The sequence below is a fragment of the Rhinopithecus roxellana genome, chromosome 9 (assembly GCF_007565055.1).
Source record: "Rhinopithecus roxellana isolate Shanxi Qingling chromosome 9, ASM756505v1, whole genome shotgun sequence".
In the NCBI taxonomy this organism is placed as follows: Eukaryota; Metazoa; Chordata; class Mammalia; order Primates; family Cercopithecidae; genus Rhinopithecus; species Rhinopithecus roxellana.
Window position 1 is genome coordinate 59713154 of NC_044557.1, and position 23265 is coordinate 59736418.

Below are 23265 nucleotides of genomic sequence, written 5' to 3' on the forward strand. Positions count from 1 at the left end.
CATTTATAGTCCTTTTATTCCTTCTCCTAAAATTCCATTCCTGGCTGACATATAGGGTCCACTAAGAACTCTACAGTCTTTTTGCATGTCTTCCTCATTCTCTTACCATATGTATGTCAGGTACCATGGTGGGCATAGGGATACAATGATGGGCATGACAGCAGAGGTCAAGCTTGCACAAGACTACAAGCTACTCTGTGGTAAAGGAGGTCACAGAGTTGTTCTACATTTATCTATATTCTCCTTAACAGCCTGAAAAATATGATTATCATGTGTCTAACTCAGAAAGTAGTAGAATAAGCTTTAAAAATCTAAAATAAACAATAACAATAAGCTAGGTACAAAGCACAAACATTTCTTTCCACTCAATACATTTTTATGAATACCTTTCATTGCTCCAAGAACTGTCATATGCACTGAAGATATAGCAATGAATACATTTGACAAAGGTCCAGCCATCAATAGCCCACACTTTGGTGTAAGGAGATAGATAATATAAAAGTACACAAGTAAATGAATAAATATAATAAATTCAGAGTTATATGGGCTATGAAAGAGATAAAATTGTACTGTGAAACTGAGAATGACTAAGATGGAGCAAGCAGGAAGGTCTACTTTGACCAGGATGGTGGAAGGAAGTTCTCTCTGAGGAGAAGGTGAAAAAGCTCCCCCACACAAAGATCTGGGGTAAGAATATATTGGACATAAGAAAAAACAATGGTAAAGGCCTTGAGTCAGAGATGAGCTTGGCATGTTGTAGGAACAGAAGGTCCCTAGATAGTAACAAATGTCTAATGAATGATGGGTGAGCAGTGAAAGACGAATTTAGGGCATGGTGGGAGCTGGACCATGTATGATCCGGTGAACCAAGGTCTGGACTTCAGATTTCACCCTAAGTGAGACAGAAAAAATTTGGAAAGGGGATCTTATATACAAATCAAAAACATCTTGCTAATAGCAAACTAAATAAGCCTATATCTAGTTAAAAAATCAAATCAATAATTAATAACCATCCAAAATAGAAAGCACCAGGCCCAGATGGGTTCACTGGAAAATTCTACCAAACATTTAAGAAAGGAACTATAAAAATTCTCTACAATCTCTTTCAGGAGACAGAAGCAGAGGGAATACTTCCTAATTCATTATATGAGACCAACATTACGCTAATAGCAAAACCAAACAAAAGCATTATAAGAAAACTACAGACCAATGCCTCTCAGGAATATAGCTGCAAAAATCCTCAACAAAATATTAACAAATGAAACTCAACAATGTATAAAAAGAATAAAACACAATGACCAAGTATGGTCTATTTCAGATATGCAAGATTGGTTCAACATTTAAAATTCAATTAAGGTAATCCATCAAATCAACAGGCTAAAAAAGAAAAAATATATGATTACATCAATAGATGCAGAAAAAGCATTTGACAAAACCCAACACTCATTCATGACAAAAATTTTCAGAAAACTAAGAATAGAGGGAGCTTTTTCAACTTGATAAAGAATATCTACAAAAAACTACAGCTAATATCATATACTTAATAGCGAGAAATTCGAAGCTTTCCTAAAAAGATCAGGAACAAGTCAAGGATGTTCCCTCCCACCATTTCTTTCTAACACCATACTGGAAGTCCTAGCAATGCAATAAGATAAGAAGGTGAAATAAGTACACAAATTTGGAAGGAAGAAATAAAACTGTCTGCTCCAAGATGATATAATTGTCAATTCAAAAAACATAATTGTCTATATAGAAAATCTGAAAGAATTTTTTTAAAAAAACCTTCTGTAACTAATAAGTGAGTACAGTAAGAGTGCATGTTAAAATGTTAAAATATAAAAGTTTATACCTTTCCTTTATACCAGCAATAAACAAGTATAATTTGAAGTTTAAAACACATTATTGTTTAGCATCTGCAAAAATGAAATACTTAGATAACAAAATATATACAGAATTGATATAAGGAAAATTACAAAACTCTGATGAACAAAATTAAAGAAGAATTAAACAAATAGAAAGATAGCCCATGTTCATGGACAGGAAAACTCAATATTGTCAAAATATCAGTTCTTCCAGACATGATACAGAGATTTAATGAATTCTTAATCAAAATTCTAGCAAGTTACTTTGTGGATATCAACAAACTGATTCTAAAGTTTACATGGAAAGGCAAAGGACCCGGAACAGCCAACACGGTATTGAAGGAGAAGAACAAAGTTGGAGAAGTGACACAACCTGACATCAAGACTTACCCTTGAAGCTATGCTAATCAAGACAGCATGGTATTGGCAAGAGAATAGACAAATGAGTCAATGGAACAAAATAGAGAGCCTAGAAATAGACTTGCTTAATACAGTCAACTCGTCTTTGACAAATGAGCAAAAGCAATATAATGAAACAAAGATAGCCTTTTCATAAATGACACTGAAACAACTGGGCATCCATTTGCAAAACAATAAATCTAGACATAGATTTTATACTTTTCACAGAAAGAAACTCATGGGTCTTTTCCCTATATGTAAAATGCAAACCTGTAAAACTTCTAGAAGATAACATAGAAGAAAACCTAGATAACCTCGGGTATGGTGATGGCTTTTTATATACAAAACCAAAGACACAATCCATGAAATAAAGAATTGATACACTTAAAAACTTCTGAGAAAGGAAACGTCAAGAGAGAGAGAAGCCAAGCGAAAGACTGGGAAAAAATATTTGCAAACGACACAACTGATAATGGACTGTTACTTAAAATGTACAAAGAACTCTTAAAACTCAACAGTGAGATAGCTAACAACCTGATTAAAAGTACATCAATATCTTAACAAATATCTCACTAAAGGAGAAATACAGATGGCACATAAACATGAAAATATGTTCTACATCATATATCATCAGAAAAATGCAAATTTAAAAGAATGCGATACCACTTCATACCTATTAGAATGGACAGAATCCAGAACACTGATAATACCAAATCCTGGTGAGAATGTGGGATAACAGGAACTCTCATTCAATGCTGGTAGTAGAAATGTAAAATGGTAAAGCCACTTTGGAAAACAGTTTTGCCATTTCTTACAATAAACATTATCTTATCTTGTGATTCAGATATCATATTTCCTGATATTGACCCAAAGGGGTTCAAATTTGTGGCCACACAAAAACTTGCACATAAATGTTTATAACTTCTTTATTTATGATTACCAAAACTTGGAAGCAACCAAGATGTTCTTCAGTAGATGAATGGATAAACTGTGGTACATCCAGAAAACAAAATATTATTCCATGATAAAAAGAATTGAGCTATAAACACATAAAAATGTATGGAGAAAACTTATTATGAAGCATATTACTAAGTGAAAGAAGCAAATATTACAGTGATACATACTGTATGATTCCAAGTATATGTCATTCTGAAAAGTCAAAACCATGGAGATAGTAAAAAGATTGGTGGTTGACAGGGTTAGGGAGGAGGGAGAAATAAATAGGCAGAGCACAGAGGATTTTTAGGGCAGTGAAAATATTTTGTATGATACTATAATGGTAGATACGTTTTATTATACATTTGTTCAAACCCATGGAATGTACAACACCAAGAGTACACCATAATGTAAACTATGGAGTTTGAGTGATTATGATGTCCCAGTGTAGGCTCATCAGTTGTAACAAATGCACCACTTTGATGGAGAATGTTGATAATAGGGAATACTATGCATGTGTGGAAGAAGGGAGCAGATGGGAACTCTCTGTGCCTTCTTCTCAATTTTGCTGTGAATCTAGAACGTCTCTAAAAAATAGTCTTTAACAAAAATAAACAGACACACAAAAAGCACCGTGCTGGTTGCTGTGCTACTTTATGAAGAATGAACATTAGGGAAGAAAGAGCAGAGGTAAAGAGACCAGCAGCTATTAGACAACACATGGCATCTCTGAAGTTCAATACTTTGACTGTTTTCAGATGAGGAAAAATATGCAGGGCTTCCCATACCCAAACATAGGTCTACACAGCGAGAGACTTAGCCTACCTCAAGATGCCTGGGAAGAGAACTCTGAGTCTTTTCCTACAAAATTTCTCTCTCCAAACACCTCTGTATAAAGAGGAGGGAAACTGGCTTTTAAATAAGAGACTTGGGCCGGAATTCCAGCTCTATCATGCCACCTCTCTAGCCTTCGTTTTTTTCTTTGTAAAGTGGGACTGCTGGGCCCTCCTCTAAGGAGGGGTCAGGGATTAAATGAGACAATATAAGCAGAGGCACTCCGGAAATGTTAACTTCCCTTCCCTCAGGGAGTGGTAGCTTTCAGAAATGTGGGTGCAAGAAGCTACTCTTGTCCTATGCATCTCAGACCAGAATAGATCATGTTTAGAAACCACTCTTGTTTTTATGACTCTTCCATAAGAAGCGTGAAGGTAATGTGACCAGGGAACAAGGCAGTTCATTTCAATCTACCTTATTCAATCAACAATAAGCTAGAACTGAGAGTGACCCAAAAAATCAAGAAAACAGTCATGGAAAATGTTAGCTCATTCTATGCCGCATGAAACCACAGCATCACACCTACTCGGAGACAAAGCCGTAAGGACTAACTTTTGCATAGTTGCAAACTTTCAAAGTGCATTCCTTTCTGTAACACTCTCTGGGAATGTGATTTGGACCAGGAAGTAGTTTTGAAGAGTTTGGATCTACATGTAAAGAAAGGGCCAAAATGAAGGTTGGAGTAAGAGCTTTCACCTGACAGCCAGTGGAGGGGTTTACTTGGGTAACTGGTTTTCTAATTGACAGTTTTAGGCCCTGGCAACTGCAATTGAAGTGGAGCCCAAATCCTTTGGAGGGACTGTAACTCTAAAAGCTGTGTTAATGCGATAGATTAAATGTACCAAAGCTGTGGCAGGCCGGCAGCAGACCCCGGTGCTGGGGATTGCCTTTTCCTGGTTTCACAACTGTTTATTTTGATTGCTTTAAGTGTTGCAAAGCTCCATCGCCTTTCTTTCACATTTCTGGCCCACCTCTACCCATATTGCTGGTTCACTGAAGCTTCTATCCAAGTTTTGATTCTTCACAAAGCCTCTGTTAATCATGTGGTCAAAGATATTGGGTGGTAAAGTTTGGTTACCCTGAAAATCCATCCATGGTCTAGAATTCTCCCTTTTCCATGCATTTGCAGGACTTTTTCCACACGTTTCCACTGTAGTAGCCAGCTTATGGTGTATCTAAAACAACCTCAAAAATCTCAGGGCCTTGTGGGTTATAGGTCAGCTATGGTTTGGATTATTTATTCTGGGCTCAGCCGAGAGGCTGTGCTTTAGGGTATAGGTTTATTAGGTTGGCTCCAGGCTTTAGGTTGGATTCAGGTGTGCTCCGTATGGCCTCCATCGTACTGGAACCAGCAGCTACCTGGTGCCTGTCCTCATGGAAAATGGAAGAAGCTCAAGAGGGAAAACCAACCACACATTCAGGACCCCTACCCATTTCACTTCCTCTAACATTCCATTGGCCACAGCAAGTCACATGGCCAAACCAATAGTAAAGGGCAGGGAAGCACACTTCTTCCCTAGAGGGAAGAAGGAAAGTCATATGGCCAAGGGTACAGATGTACAATTCTAACATAGGGATGTATGAAGAGTTGGAAACCAATGAGTCAATCTATTACGTCCCACTTCTCCAAGTCCTGGTCCCAGTGTTGATCCCGGATAACAGTGAAAAGAGAAGACATAGAGAATATGGAGCCCCATCGGGGATTATGTTCGTTTCCTCACTTTCTACTCCATTTGCTCTTAAATTTGGAGTTTTCCTGGGTCTTACTAGCCTTTATGTACTGATGAAGTTACAAAAATCATGACAACTCTAACTTCACTAGTTGTGCTCCTATTGGTGTAATGTAAGATCCACTTCAAAAACTTCCCCAGTTTAATCTGGGACTCCCTAGGAGTATCTGACAAGATCTCACAAAGACTGCCTTCATGTCCTTCTGCCCTGGCACCACCTTGCAGATACTGATACTGACATCAATGTCTGCGAATTGTCCAAGAGAGGAAACCTCATCAGCACCAGTATTACCAGGGCCCCTGTGACAGCTTCCCAGTGCTCTCAAACCCTAAATCTCAGCATTTCAAAAAGGCAATGCATTCCCTGTAAGTTCCACTATGAGTCAAAGAAACAGAGCTACATGTTCCCCTCCAATACCCTGTCATCTTCCTTGTCATGTTCTGAAGAAGCCTTGCTTATTGTCCCCACACCAAACTAAGTGTAGCAGATGTTGTCAGCCTCCACCCCTCATGTTTCTTACATATTTCACTCTCCTCCAGATAACTTCTACCTACCAATATCTGCATGTCTGGGCTTGGAAGATTTTGTTTTCCCCAGAACTGGGAAAGGTGACCCTTCCTGCATGTGCAGTAGGCCTGAGGTGCCAGGGAATTCACAAAAAATTCTCAGCAAATGTTTCTTCTAGGAATAAAGTGCCCACCAAGCACTCCACACAGACCAGGACTCCCTAGAGGAAATCATTTCACTTCCAAGGGCTTCAATGTGGCACTGCACAATTAAAGTGTTGAACCAGAGTGACCCTAAGGTTCCTTCCATTCTCAAACATTCTATGGATCTATATATTCAGACCGTGCTTTCCCGGGAGGTACCGTGAGATCATTTCTAGGATATATTCTTGAGCTAAACTCCTAAATGGTGTTAAGAGTGGGAAAACTGTTCAGCAGAAACAAGAAAGTTTCCTGTTAAATCTTAACAGGAAAGAATCAATATAAGAAAGATGTAATTTTTAATAACTCAGAAATAAAGTGTGCTTTTTGCATGCTAGGAATTGAAGAAGGGAGTGAAAAGCAGAAAAAAAAAATGTGGTCTGTTAGCAATTATTGTGAATGCCAATTATGAATTTGTCCCAAACTCTAATAATTGATTAGAACCATGAAGAGGGAGAAGAAAATTCATACTTAACTTGCCAAATGGCCGGGCACGGTGGCTCACGCCTGTAAACCCAGCACTTTGGGAGGCCGAGGTGGGTGGATCACCTGAGATCAGGAGTTCGAGACCAGTCTGACCAACACGGTGAAACCCTGTCTCTACTAAAAATACAAAATTAGCTGGGTGTGGTGGTGCATGCCTATAATCCCAGCTACTTGGGAGGCTGAGGCAGGAGACTCAGTTGAACCTGGGAAGCAGAGGTTATAGTGAGTCGAGATCACGCCATCGCACTCCAGCCTGGGTGACAAGAGCGAAATTCCATCTCAAACAAAACAAAACAAAACAAAACAACAACAACAACAACAAACTTGCCAAATAATCATTCAGTGCCTAGTATTAGCCATATGCTGTGCCAGGCACTGAGGACACAGTACTAAGCAAACAGACATTCTCTGATCTCTTAAAGCTTGCTGTCATCTCAAATCTCACCATTTTACTGAGTCGGGTTCATTTAGCTCACATCAGTCCCAGTTCCATCCTTCCCGAGTCATGCAAAATGAATTCACTGCAGTCACCATTTCCATAATTTAGCGTTTTATCTTATGACCTGTTTGGGGTTCAATGCCAAGTTCTTAATATTGCCCAAACATCACCTAAGAACGAGAGGAGAGGCCAGGCTCACAAACATTCTGGGGAGGGTGGCAGAGTCGTGTTCAGAGGAGGAGGCTGAGCACAGTTATGTCCTAGAGGGAATTCCTGGGCCTGTTGCTCTGCTGTAAACAGTGGTTGTTCAAAGCAAGTCAGAGAAATGTAGGAACAGCAATGCCCATCTATGTGGTTGGCCATTTTCCTTTGCAATGTAAAGAAATAATTAACAAGAAATTGAGCTAGGGTCCTCACAGCTGCTTTGAGAAATTCTGAAGACAAGGCAAACCAGCAGGGGAGGTGAGGGAATGAGTAGGATACAGGAGAAAGATTAAAATATCAAAAAGGAAATCAGTAAATTTGAAACCTCAGACCTGGAAACAATTAGATGTCAGCTGGCAACTGTCAAGAATCAATATAAGAAAGATGTAATTTTTAATAACTCAGAAATAAAGTGTGCTGTTAGCAGGCTAGGAATTGAAAGAGGTAGTGAAAAGCAGAGAAAAAAAAAATGGAGTCTGGTAGCAATTATTGTGAATGCCAGGGGCAGCTTTAAGGAGTCACTCTCACCTTCTCAATGTACCAGCCTGAGTTGTGTTTCTGCCTGGATGCGGCACCCACAAGCGTGGCATCCCCAGGGCACATTTGGCGTTTCTGCCACTCAGCTAGTTGAAAACACAATGTGTCCAGGGTTCCTCTACATGCCATCAGTCCAAACATCGATGTTTCTGCCATACACTTCTCCAAAAAATCTAGTGTAATGGAAAACGTTTTTTAAAATTAAAGAGCCCTTGATTCACCTATTCATTCATTTTTGTGCTAAATTGATACTTTTAAATATTGAAAGCTTCCAGGAGCAACTCAAAAGTAGCTTAAGTAAAGACTTTCACATTTGGCAAGTTTTTGTAGATCTAACTAAGATAGGGATGTGCAGCCAAATGGAAAAACATATTTTCAAAAGACCTGGGGATGAGCGCAACCTGAAGATAACTGGAGATGAACACTTCTCCAAAGAAAGAATGAAAACTACCTTAAAGACCATGACATGCAAACAGACAGGAGGATCCCTGAAAAGGTTAGACTGGCATTTTACAAAGTATGTTCTGTGGAATCTTAATTCTGAATTATTTTAATAGCCATTGCAGAAAACAAATCAAACAAAATGGGTCCCAATATCAAGTAAGTTCACAAAATGCCAGGTTACCCAAAGTTAAACAGATTCCTTTATTGTAGCAGTTTTCAGATCCTTTCTCGGATCTGAATGGGAATTTAAATGGGATTGTGAAACGCAGAGTTTGTATGTGGAGTGGAATTTGCTATTGTACCATTTTAGAGTTAAATCACCCGTAAGACTTTTCCTGTTGACGATTTCACCAAATTCAGGTACTCGTTGGCCTAGGATTTTCCCTTTAACTCAGCAGGTATCCGTATCTTAAGTACATTGAAATTCAAATGGATTATTACAAGAATAATAATCACAGAAAACGCCTCTGGCACCTTTTTCAAATATTATTTCTTCTAATAAGATCTCTGGGATAAAAGAGAACTCTAACGTTCCTTGCTTCTGAATGCCTCTGATCAGTGAGTTTGACCCAATTCAGCCTTGTCAGGATCCCAGATGAGCATCAGGAAAGCCTTAATGCCAGTCTCATTTGACCTTGGAGTACAAGTAACTGTTCCCTGCTTTGTTTCCCTGGAGCTGAAAGTTATTAGACCTGAAAGGAGCCTGAGAGATCGCTGTCCCAGCAACAGCCAAGGAAACTGAGGCCGGGAGATGGGAAGCAACTGGCCTGAAAGCCACATATCAACTTTTCCTAGAAGTCAAGCCTTGCAAAGCCCACCCAGATGACTACACTATGCTCCCCCTCCCTGCACTTCGGAGGCATAAAGAACCTCACATTTCCTTCAGCCTCGTATTCCATTTGGCTCTTCAAGAGTCTAAAGTAATTCCAATGAGCCTCCCTATGCCCTGTCACAGACTGGAGCATATTAAGGGCAGGAAATTAGGCAGGGGTGTGTTTGGAGATCCGGTGCTGATTACTCTTCCACTCAGATTGTGCACCTACCAATACGGAATGGATTTCTCTCTAATTTATTAAAGGTCGGTCAGCACGGATTGATAAAGGGAAGGCCAAATCCGATACATTCCCCGAAACTGAATTCTTGGGCCACATGACCAAATCAGCAGACATAATTTATCTGAATTTCAGAAGAGCATTTAGTGCTGTACCATAGAACAGATGCATTTGCTAAGGCAAGGCATTGTGTGACGGTTAAGTGTCAGGTGGCAATTCTGGAAACAGGTTTAAAATGGCCCAGAACCCAACACTGGGTGCACTGAAAGGAGACACTTAAGAGTACAGACAGAGAGGTCAGTCTGGGGGTCATTATTTCAAAGTCCTTGACCCTAATTATAATTTAATTTCTACAATGGTCATATCTCTTGAGAGTGAAATTGGGATGAAGGGGACAGTTTTAAAAGGAACAGACTGAAAACAAGTTCTGAATTTCTTTTTTCAATCAGACCGGCTCAGGGATGAATGAGTTATTCTTCCTCCAAATGAACACAAATAAACAAAAGAGAAAAGAAGCCAAAGACTTCTGTCCAACCAAGAAATGCAGTGAACTCTGAACATGACGGCCAAGGCAGGCAGTGGGTTTCACTAATACTCCAAACTCGCAGAGTCTGAATGGATACCTCGAGAGGAAGAGAAATGGCATTTGGTGTTCCTGAGATATAAATAGGCTCAAATAATTACATAACTGTGAGTCATTAATATTCCTGCTATGGCCTCAAAAGGCACGAGCCCCTAACTCTGGTTTGAATTTACTTCTTCTTAAAGTCAAGATTTATGCATCAGCTTTACATCTTTATGCAGGCAATGTGGAATGGATTTCTCTCTAATTCATTAAAGGCCGGTCAGCATGGATTGATAAAGAAAACCCCATGTCTGATATATTTGCTTAAATTGAATATTTCCTCTGGGCTACTGCAAAGGTGACCTGAGGTGACTGAAATCAAGAATTCAGCCAGGCAGTGTTAAACTGAGATCTATGTCTAATATCCTCACAAACTCCTCAGGAACCCAAAACAAAGCAGTAGCCGAATGCAGCCTCATTTTCTTAATCGGGAAGAAGCTGTGGTGTTTGGGCTACTCAATGACTAGTTTCCAGGTCTGCTTGCAAGGTTGAAGCTAAGGATGTCCACAATACTACAGTGGCCTTGAGCATGTGTGTACTTGCACATATTGTTCTGTCTCCATGCCTCACTCTCCCACTCCACCCTGGATACCTGTCAAAGTCAGCTAGACACCACAGTCATCTCTGGCTGACACTTGCTTCCCTCTGGGATGCTCTTCTTGTCTGGAACTATGGAAGGTGTGATGGCCACTTTTATCTGTCAATTGGAAGGGTGTTTTCAGATGAAATTAACACTTAAAGTAGTGAACTTTGAGCAAGTAGGTTGCCTTCCATAATTTGGGTGGGTTCCGTCCAATCTGCCGGAGGCTTAAATAGAACAAAAAGAGAAGCCTCTCTGAAGTAAGAGAGAATTCTCTAGCAGACTGCTTTCAGACTCCATCTATACCATGAGTTCTCCTGGGTCTCCAGGCTGCCTGTCCATGCTAAAGATTTGCATGTGCAAGACTCCATAATCATATGTACCAATTGCTTATAACACATTTGTTTTCATATATATATAGTGTATATACGTGTGTATATACACAAACACAAATATACATCATGTTGGTCTTGTTTCTCTGGAGAACCCTAATATGCAGAGATACTAATAATTATACTTCTATTCAGATTTGGGCAGCCTCCAACTTCAGGTAAGCTTCCACTTCACTTCTCTGTTTCTAGGAAACTCTTGAGATCTGCAGTTTTAAAAAAAGAAGTCATGGAACAGTAATGCCACAGGATTGTAGTAGCAGGGATTAGATTGTATATCTACTCTAAGAATCCAGAATTCCAAAGATGTTATCCTGACTCCTACAGTTGGAAGCTGCTACTCTTTTAGCATTTAAGACATAAACTCTTTGCATCCTCTTTCCAGCTTTTTTTTTTTTTTTTTTTTTTTTTTTTAAATCAGCTTTTACTGGGAAACTGTGGCATTTCCTGGAGAGCGGCCTGGAAGGCTTTGAGTGCCAGTACCCTGAATCTCCTTCCTAACAATCTCCTTGAACCATCACTGCACTCTCCTTGGGGCACCATCTCTTCATCCTTAAGAGCCACAGGGAGTTCACGTCTCCTTGTTTTGGCCAAAAGCCTTAATTCCAGTGTTCCAAAGCCTTTCTCATTTCTCTCATGGTATCTAGCATCAAGAATGTCCCCATGGAGAGGGTCCTAAACCCAAGATGAAGAGTGGGACTACATCAATCCAATTCCAGGGTAGTCACTGAGAACTAAGGGGGAAGCTGACCCAGAGAAAAGGGAGAGAATACAATTTTTGAATAAATATATTGGAATTATTATTGTTGTCAATTATACTGTCAATTCATTTCTGAAACAAGGCAAGGAAGAGCAGAACAAGTTTAGCTGGAATGAAGATAAGAATGTCTTCCCACACCTGCCCAGTGACACAGAAACCCCCGGTACCCCAAGACACCCAGGCAGAAGCAGAGCAGGCAGAACTTCATGCTCCCCTCAAGGATACGAAGAGTGGGGAATGGATGCATCCTGATGGCACTGGGGGAGGTCATGGCATGTCCATCCTTAGCTTAACTTTAAGCTCCTGAAGTTGTGGATTGAGGATTCTTACAGCATGTAAGCCTTTCATTGGTTGAAAAAATAAAATGGATCACCTTAAAAAATGGATCCTCCTTCTTCAAAGACAAATGGGACTAGAAAATGACTAACATATATGCTTTGTGAAAGTGGGGTTTCTGGATATCTGCACTGACAATCAAAAAGTGGTTTCAGGGTATGTGTGGGGAAAATAATTAGTGAAGATTTTTTCTTTCCTACCAAGTCTTCTAAGTTATAGGTAGCTTTTTTAAAGTAATTTTGTTGTTTATAAATCTGTAAGTAAAAGATACAAGGCTCTAAGAACATATATAAGTCTAAAGGATTTTTCAGCCAAATAACTCTTTCATCTCTCTTTTTTTCAAACTTATAGTCATGTTAAGTAATAACAGTATTTGACCATATTGGCTTCTCAGGCCTCCAGTGGTGCTGTGAAGTGTTTCCAAGCTGTGGGCAAAGATTTGAGAAATGCTCTCTTGGTTCTACCATGCATGTCATCAAGACTTAGATTGGGCATACCAAAAGAGCTTTGTTCACACACACTATCTGGTCATTCCTTTCCACATTCTAATGGTCCACCTCCCACTTTTACACCCAAGATGATTTACAGCAATAACATCCACTCACAGCATTCCCTTTCAAATGCATTTGCAGCACAGAGACATAGATTTCTTCAATTCTTTAATAGAGATGATACAGAAAAGCAAGCTTCCAGAATGTCTCATAAAAAAATATAGGACATAAAGACTGGAAACCATCCTGTGCTCTGTTCATTTCCTGTGTCATAATTACATAAATTATCTTTGGGGGCTGGAAAAACAAATTCTTATTTCTCCAGTACAGTTTTCCAAATCCATATGTGGATAGATGGGATAGTTTTCCATGTGAGTGAGAAACTGGCCAGGAGGGTAATCAATGCAAGTCTGCAGGACTATCCAGGGCTCCTGACCCGTGTATGTGTGCACACCCAACCTCAGTGGGGCCCGGCCTACACACCTATTAAATGGGCCATCAGGTGCCACTGTGCCCGCTGCACTGACCATAAGACATAAGGCCAAGAAGATGAGGTCACGTATCCAAGTTCTTTTACAAGCCATTTGGAAATGGGGCTGAGGAGACTCAGTGCTGGGCTGTGACCTCATCAGCCAAATGGATCTTTGGATAAGATCATCACCTGGCTTTCCTCCAGAGGACTGCCGTGTTGAGAATCTTGAACTTGATTTAGAATAGAGCCTTCTGAGCCCTGCCTACCACCCTGTACCTCACACAGCTATTCAACTGCAGAAAAACAACAAATATAGAGAAAGAGAAGGAAGAATTTTGTGGCTTCTTGTCTTCTAGTCCTTGATGCAATCACAACTTTCAAGCTTTACATGTGATGCTGGTTTTGATGTGATAAATTCCTATTTTCTTGAGCTGCTAATATAATAAATTTTTTAATTTAACATGGGAGGCAAGGAACAGAAGGTATTTCCTACAGTGATTCTGTGGAAGTGTTTGGGTAAGGCCACCGTTGTAGGGCCATAAACTAGCTACCCAGTGCCATTTGAAACACTGCCAATTCACTTATCGCTAACATGCTTCTTAAGAACAGAGCCTCTCCCCTCTCCTTCCCCTGTCAGCTTGCCAAAAGCTTTATATTGCCATAGCCAGCGACAAAATGGGATGGGATAGAAGTGTGCATTAATTGTATTCTGAAGCCTGCCATAAATTCGCTGCAGTGAATCTGGATGGGAAGATTAAACAGCATTTAAGGACATTTTCCAAAAAATTACTTGAGGATAAAATAATGGTTTGTGTAGGACAGAAATAAGATGACACAAGATGACTCTGATTTATGTGTGTTGCTTGCCAGGTCACTGCTCTTCGGAGGAAGGAGTGAAGTCTTTATTCCATAAAATTCTCCACAAAAACCTACTCAATATCCTGCCCATAGTGTCCATTCACTGTATAATGCCATTGCCTGGTGGGCCGAATCATGAACGAGGCTACTTTAGGGGCACCCCGGGGACATACCAAATATTAGGCTTTGAAGAAAGAAGTGACAAGTACTTAACAAGGAAAAGATTGAGAATATGTGATAAAATTACAAGTAAAGGAACCAAGGGTTAAACAAAGTTAGGATGGTCGTGCAATTTATTGTCCAGGCTGAGATATGTTTGAGAGATAAAGGAAGCACTATAAACATTATACGAGGACAGCAGGCATAAACTGGAACTATCCTGTCCAACGAGGCATAGGCATCCTAAGCACATGAGTTCTTTAGCAAAGGAACTTCAATACTACAAAGAAAGTGTATCTATGAATAGCATGAATTGATGACAAGGTCAGGAAGAGGTACTGTATTAGCATTTTAGAGCTGCCATCACAAAATGCCACAGACTTGGTGGTTTAAACAACAAAAATTTATTTTCTCACAGTTCTTCAGGACAGAGGTCCAAGCTCAAGTTGTTGGCAAGGCTGGTTTCTTCTGAGGCCTCTCACCTTGGATTGCAGGTGACCATCTTCAGCATTTGTCTCCACATTGTTTTCCCTCTGCATATGCCTGTGTCTTCATCTCCTCTTCTTATAAGGACACTAGTCATACTGGGGTAGGGCCCGCCCTAATCCACCCTCCATTTAGCTTAATTACCTCTTTACATTTGATGTTAGCTGGCAGTCTGAGAAGAAATTAATTGCCTCTTTAAAGACCCTATCTCCAAATACAGTCACATTCTGGGGCACTGGGGGTTGGGATATCAACATACAGATTTGGAGGAGACACAACTCAGCCCATAACAGGTACTGATTCCAACAAAGACCAGAGTTTGTGCTTTCAGAAATGGCTGGGCCCTTAAAAACAAACAAACAAAAACAAACACAATAAAAAGATCAAGGATTCCCAGATTCTGAGATTCTCAGCCTCCCCAGGTAGAGTCTGAGATTCTCAGACTCCCTCCAATTCTCAGACTCATTGGAGGCTGTGGTCACATGCCAGTCCAGCAGATGGAGCCAAGTTTCACAATTAAGAATGGGAACCATGTTTCAATATTTAACTGAGATGTCTACAGGTCCTGACAAATTGGTATGAATATCAGCCACTGAGCTAGAGCAGGGTGCGGGAGGCTTCCTGCTGTGTCTAGGGCTGATCTTCAGTTGCAGGATAATGAATAAGGCCTGCTGGGTGAACGCTGGAAGAATTAGGGCAGCAGGGGTTACCTGGGGATCAAGGAAATAGCTATTTACTAACCATATAGAAATATGTCAATATTTTAGCAAATAGTGCAAGAGAGTTGAGTCTTACCAGTTCCTAGGTATATGGTTTTGTGTAATACCACCACCTCTTTGGGCTTTAGTTTTCCAGTTTGTGTGAAAGCTACGTGTTTACTAGGCTGAGGTACTTGAAGTTCAAGGTATGGTCATTGCCATGTTAACAGTTTTTCCTTAAGTTTATTGACTGGCACAAAAGTCCCACCTTCCAAGGGTACCCATTTCCTTCGCTTTTTTTCCTTTTCCATTCCCCTTTCTGTCACTCAGGAATTATCTAGGCGGGTAACAGAGGTCTCTCTCATGTAATCAGTGAGTACTTTTAGCTTGACATGATGAAGTTAGCTTTTGAAAGTAACCAGTTGACACTTTAAGAATAAAAATCCAGGAAGCTTTCCGTGGACCAGGGAGGATTTTCAACCTCATCCAAGAGACCAGATCTACTTACATGGAACAATTAAAATCTTTTGGTAAGCAACAAATTGTAAATTAATACTTTTGTATGTACTTGAACTGTGCTCAATTCCCTGGATTTTTTCATCTTGTGGTCTGGGCATTGGATTTTCCAAATTCAGAAAGATGAAGCAAGTGACAGACAATACACAGAGCATGGTATTAAAGGCTAGCTGAATTGATTGAGCTGTGGTGAACACAGCAACCCCCAGCTTGGAAGCAGCTCACCTAGAAAATATTTTCATCATTTCAAGTTGTGTCACCCAGAAAACAATGATAGACTATTCACCATTTCTGCCATCATCTTAAATAGTAAGAAATGGGCATAAGAAACAATTATAAGGAAGTATTCCTGAGGTACCAGAATTCCTGAGTGAAATAACATAATTCTGTGCTTTTACAATGTTTAAAATCAAAGCAGAGATTCTTCTCTGGAGACAGCAGGATGAAAACATGACTTTTAAATGTTTGATCCAGTTTTGTATGATGAGGATTAAAGTACTGAAGACAGTAAAAGCCAAAAATTATGTGTGAGGCTTATAGGCAAGGAATAGGTGTCAGTTCTTTAAAGAACAACAACAACAACAAAAGTCTGATTTTCTTTCCTGGATTTATTGTAAAACCATTTGCAGAGGAATCTGGGGGAAACCCTGAAACAAGAGATCATTTTCTGTAGTAAATAACTCCAGCCAAAGACCAGACATGTAGCTCACCCCTGCCTGCCAGAGGAATTGGGAAACCCACCAAGCAAAGAGAGGACTATGTTGTATTGGAGCTAAATCTCAGAAGAAAATATTGCTGGGAGGATCTTCATACTTTTGTTTCTAATAGGGAGGATGGAAAAAGGAGGGAGATAATGACCACCAACAGTGAATAGGAAAATGTAACTAAATATGGCAGCTCCAAGAAGATAGATGGGAGGGGGAATCCCAAAGCGCTCAGACTCACTTTAGAGTTTACAGGTGATGATTCCTTTTGATTCATGGTTGCCGTTCTTAAGGGCAAAAGAACTTAGTTGGCTAAAGATGGGATACAAACAGAAAGAACGGCTACTCCAGCTGGGAAAACAAAAGATGTTTGGGATGATGTTGATGAAAGCTTTTTTAAAGTGAGAGGTACAGAGAGAGTGTAAGAGGAAAGCAGCTGGAGTTTTTCCAGGTCGGCTAATGACGCATGGAGCTGCTGACACAGCAGTTCATCCAGCCAGTGCAAGAGAGAGCCGCCTTGGGGACCTGCCCTTTCTCTTAGGGCTGGACCCTAAGAGCCCAGGGCGGGGAGGCTTCACCACTTGGTTTATAAGACATTTTTTTTCCTTGAGCTCTAATTTAAATGCTCACCACTGGGACACACTTAACTAAAACTCAGCTTAATTTTCCCGTTTTTGGAATTTGTCCCCCTTAGCAGGTATTTAGTTTCTAAGATCAGAAATCAGCAGGGGAGAGGACGTTCATCTGGGTTATAAAATAAAATGAAACGCCTCCACTTTTTCATCCTCGGTTACTTAAATGCCTGGTGCTTTGCTCATGAGGCTGAGAAAAATCCAAACTGGATGTAAAATGCTCACCTAGTTGGTGATCATTTACTCATCCCAGGGACTAAGGGAACTGTGGGTCTTGGTAATTATGTCTGCTGAGTTGTGAAGCTGTGCCTATGTGATTGGAAATGTAAAATATGGTGCATGATGAAATGTTACATTTTAATCTCTCTTTTTTCATGCTGTTTCTCCAATTGAGACAAGATGACATCCAGCACAAAGCCAATATACTTGATGTTCTTCAAATGTATAACTTCAAATTGCAGATCCCATTTCACTGTCTCCCCATTATCAGTAAGTGATCTCTAACCCCTCCTTACATAATGTCAGTACGGGGAACTTACTGCCTCTGAAAGTTACTCATTCCAGCTTCAGAATTTAGTATAGGATAGACCCTAAATTTGACAAAGGTTCTTTCCAGGTGACAGCAATAAGGTTGATGTGTTGATGTCTGAAGCCTATACTCACCTGAACCCACACCGCAGAAACTGCCTTCCTATTTATAATTCACTTCTGCAGCCAAGCTCTTCCCATACTATCAGGTTTTATGGAGGAACAATTCAGACGCATTAGTGTTTGGCCTCATTTTGGTGATAATGCTTTACCTCTAGCACAATGGATTCAGTTTAGACCTTGGGAAGAATTTCCTCATATGAAGGTTTCTACACATTGGAACAGTTACTATGGGGAGGAGTGGAGTGTGAAGAATGTCCTCCAAATACCTTTCAACATTTTACCAATTCTAATGCCTCCATGACAGTGCTGCATTATGGCCATGTCTGAAACAAAGGAATGTACTAGCTGTCCTTTCCTTCATTATGTCAGATACCTCTCAAATAACAACGGGATGGTCCCAGAGATTAGTCCATCTCAGGGGTCAGCAAACTATGGCCTATGGGCCAAATATATTGCACTGCCTGTTTCTGTAAAGCATTATGAGTTAAGAATGGTTCTTACATTTGTTAATGATTGAAAAACGATCAAAGAAAGACTTTTTTGTGATGTGAATATTACATGAAATTCAAATCTTAATACCCATAAATAAAATATATTTTTCTTGGACAACATCCATTTATGTGTTGTCTGTGGCTGATTTCACATTACAAGAACACAGTCAAGCAACGGTAACAGAGACTGTATTGGCCAACAAAGCCTAAAATATTGTGTCTCACCCTTAACAGAAAAATTTGCTAACTTCTGATGTATGTCCTCCCCAAATCTTCCTGATCATATTGCGTTAAATTCAAATATAGTCTTTTTGTAGTTCATTGTTTATAAACCTTTCTATATAATGCCTGGCACATACTCAATTCTTCATAATGCTTAATGAATAAATACAACCAATAATTTTATTATAAGACAAACAGAATAAGATAATAGACACTCTGAAGATGAAAAACCAGTGGTACTTCTTGTTAGAAACAGCACAGCACTATGCCTATTGATCAAACTGTGCCTATTGAGCAAAAGTTTTTCTTGATCAATAGGCAGAGTTTGCACTAAAATGCCTGCCATTTTCTCTGTATGAGATCTGAAACTCAACAGCCTGTGCACTGGTTCTAGACCTCAGCTTGTAATTACAAAGCAAAATCCTCTAATGCCAATAACAAGACCAGCCTCTACACCTTTTAAGTGCAATCTTTTTAATTATAAGCAGCCACTGACCAAAGACATCAATTAGAGAGGGAGATTTCTAAACCCTGGGGCAAGAGTTTAGTTAAAAACAACTTGGGAAGTGGTTTAACTCCTTGGCTATCACCCACCCTCAGCACGCAGCATTCAAAGCAGATCCATTATTTCCTGCAGCAGGGAAGAAAATAACCACTCTGTGTTTCTAGTTGGGTGGCTCATCTTTTCTGAACACCATCACCCCATTTAAAGCCAATGCAGAGGAAATGCAGGCAGGGAATAGATCTGTTTGTCCCTGTCTCATTATTCTATTTCAAAATATCTGGCCCTGGTTTTAGAGCATTTGGGGGCTTCAAACCCTTTGGAAGATCACAGACATAAATCGAAGCTATACTTACCCCAAGGGACTGCTATCATCCACCATATCTCAGAAAGAGCCAAGAATTGCTGTCCTGAAGCCAGCCAGCTGGGAAGTAGAATGGCAAGGAGAAACCTAGAGAAATTCCAGAAAGAGAACCAAGAAATGCCTCACCCCCACCCACCCCAAATAGAATGCAGCCTGTAATTTACATGCATTTTTCAAGGATGTAGAATGAAAAATTTGAGCAATCAAGTATAAACTAGAGCAATGTGACACTCCTATACACATTCAAACACTCACTCATTCTTTCTGTGGCCTTTTCTCAGAAGCCTTTTGTGATTTTTTTTTAGTTGGACCAAGTCACTGTCTCTCATTATTCTCAAAGTTCCTCACACTTGGCTACCTTTCAACCTGTTTGAAATGCAATAAATATATATGTATATGGTAATGATTTGCTCTTACTGGTACACTTCAGCCTCTAGAGGGAGTTCAAACCCCCAAGCCCTGAAGAGGAAGAGTTCTGTTGTGTTGTATGGGTTAACAAATCGGAGTAAGGTGTCAGCGGTGGGGCATTTGGTAGGAGGAGTAACAAGGTTCAGAGTTCTTGCTCTTCCTGGAGACCCCATCAGAGGCTCCTCCTTTCAAGATCCCCCTTGTCCTCTTAGCTTTCTTGGAGAAACCCTTTTGAAAAATTGCTTCCCTTTTTTCTTTTTCTTTCTGTCCATGTAGCTGCTATGGTCACCTAAGCAAAATAAATCCTCCCAGCTCAAATGTGGTCTAAACTAGCTAATGAAGAAAGGGGATCAGATAGGTATTTCACAGAAAATTCCCGTTAGTAATATGTGATGAGATAAATATTGAGATACCAGAGTTCTGAGACTCAACCCCCAATCATAAAAAGGTTGAGAAAATTTTTTACTTGTCAGTTGAATGTCCAAAGCCTCCTGTCTACTCTTAAAGAAGGAGGCTTCTTTCTCTTTGGGAGCAAGGCTAAGTTGACCTACTTAATGAGGTACAGCCCAGGGGAGAAGCAGGAATGAAGGCAAGGAGAAAAGTGGCTGGAGGAGGGGCCAGGAGCAGCTGCAGGTATAAGAAAAATGGATGGGAGAGGAAAGGGACTCCAGCAAGTGTTCCTGTGGATCCCCTTTAATGTTCATTGCAGCACAAAGACCAGAATCCCTTTTTCATTTACTCTTGGCTTTAAATTTATTTCTGGACACTATGTTTTGAGACTAAACTATATGAGTCACCAGGTTAATATGAGCTACCATAGAAAATGTTCATTTGTTTGTCCAGTATTCTTTGTACATTTCCTTTGAAACCCATAGAATGTGGTTGGCTGAAAATTTGCAGATATGTAGGTAACAAAATATCACTCTATATTACAGAAATATGTATGATTATTACATGTCAACTAAAAATAAAAGAGAAAAAATGGAGTCTATCAACGGGATACTCAGAATTCTCTAGGTATGAGTGCAACTGCTTGGACTATGGCATGACAAGTCACAAAAATCATCAGGCATCTCGTCATGGCATTAATAAGAGCTCAGTTCTAGAATCGGGGCAGGGTTGCCTGCATGCTCTTGGTTTGGTAGATGGCATGATATTTGCTTTCTCAATTATCTTTTTCCTCTTTAACTTGGCAAGGATCTTTAGGGCTACCAGATGAATATATTACTCCAGAAGGAACAGAGGTATCTGCTTTAACAGGTAAAGAGGTATCCCAGATAAGGCTTTCCATCTGAGCCACTTTTCTCCAGTGATCTACCCCACACACTGCCATAAGCCAGGTTCATTTTTCTGTCCTCCCACTGGTCTGAATCATTCAAATATGTATCATATGCTCAATACTATTGTGCTGAAAAGTAGCTTATAGGATGCTTCCTGTTGGACTTATAATACAGTAGGAAAGCGTAACATGTTAAACATTAGGAAAATTATTACTGCACTAAAAGGCACTTGGAGCTAATCATCTAATGGCAGTACCCAAAAGACATAGTATGCAAATTCACATTGCTGAAATCCAGAGAATAGCCCAGTTTCTGAGCTTTTGGATACCTGAACGATCAGCTCTTCCTCCCATTCTATGAGCTCCCCAGAAATCTACAAATCTCTTTTTATTGTTTAAGCTGGCCAGAATTGCTTTCTGTTGCTTGCACCAATGGTATCTAATTGATACTGATAAACTGGAGGTTACACTCTCATGGGATGATTGTGGAAAGAGAGAAATGTGAGAATCAAAAGATAAACCAGGAGTCTTCTCTAGTTAACGAAGTACAAAGCCATAGGGACCTGGACAGAAGAAGCGTCTGAGAAGAAAGGAGAGACCAGGAGACGTTTTGAAAGAACAAAATTTTGTGACAGGTTTTATATCAAGATGAAGGAAAGGGACAGTCAAATATAACTCCAAGTTTCCTAGCTTGTTTGCAAGATAAAAACATGAGAGTAGTTCATTCATTCAACAAACCTTATGATGAGCCTGCTATGTGCCCAACCCTGAGCTAGTTGCCAGTGATGCAGAGGTTAAAAGTGACATGCTGCACAGTTTAGAGGAAAGGGGATGCATACTTCTGAAGGATCAAAAATTGAGCATTAGATTTGGGTGTCATTGATTAGTTGAGATATTACTTTAGATACAGTCTCAAGTGGTATTACCAAGCCAAAGTTATAAAAATATTATGCAGTTCTTAATAAATATTGACATGTCATTTCCCAAAACAACTATATCAATATATGAGTGCCACCAGAAAACTATGTCACTACAATTGTTAGCATGGTTGCTATCATCCAAAAAATAAACTTTTGCTTATTTAATAGGTATATATAATTGTACCTTGTTTTAATTGCTATGTCTTTGATTGTCAATGAGGTTTAACATTTTACCATGTGTTTAATAATTATATCACATTTGGCCAATTTGTCTGTTTCTTTCCAGTTAGCTATTAAATCTTACTATGTCATTAAAGGGCTTTCCAATTTATGATATTTCTTTTGATTGTATGTTATTTTATTGAACAGTTTTACCTTTTCTATGTATTCAGACATTTTAAATTATCTTATTGCTTTAATCTGACATAATTATATTATGCCTCTATTAACAAAATAAATGTATTCTCTACTATTTGGGGGATGACATTTTTTGTAATTAGGAGTTTGTTTTGTGTGGCTATATAAGATGATTTACCTCAACTTGATATTGTTATGCAAAGGCATTTATCAAGTAATCTTGGATCTCCACATATTCTAAGGGAAAACTAGTAAAAGAGTAACAAAATATAGTAGTTCTACTACCTAGCCTCTGACACTAAAGGGCTGTGTGATCTTGGACAAGTCTCTTTGGTTTGATAGACATCCGTTTATATATCTTTAAAACAAGTGAATTAGACTAAAGTCTTTTCCAGAATTAACGTTTGATGATTTTCTGAAAAAAAAAAAAAACAACAATGACCCTCATGTCAGGATAAGATAGGTGCCCCCTGAGCACCCATCTGCAGCATGGTCATCCAGCCCTTTGGTTCTTGCTTTTTGCACTTCGTGGCTACCTTACAGATGTCCATGGCCATGCAGCCCTGCTGAAAGCCAAGGATCCTGCATATTTACTTCATTTAAGAAGGCTGCACAGGATATGCCTGGCTGACATAAACGATGCCTAATGGGCTGTAAATGACTTTTGACCACTTGACCTTGGTGATGTTGATATGACCCCCATCGGGTCTCCTCCACTGTGGGACCACATGGAT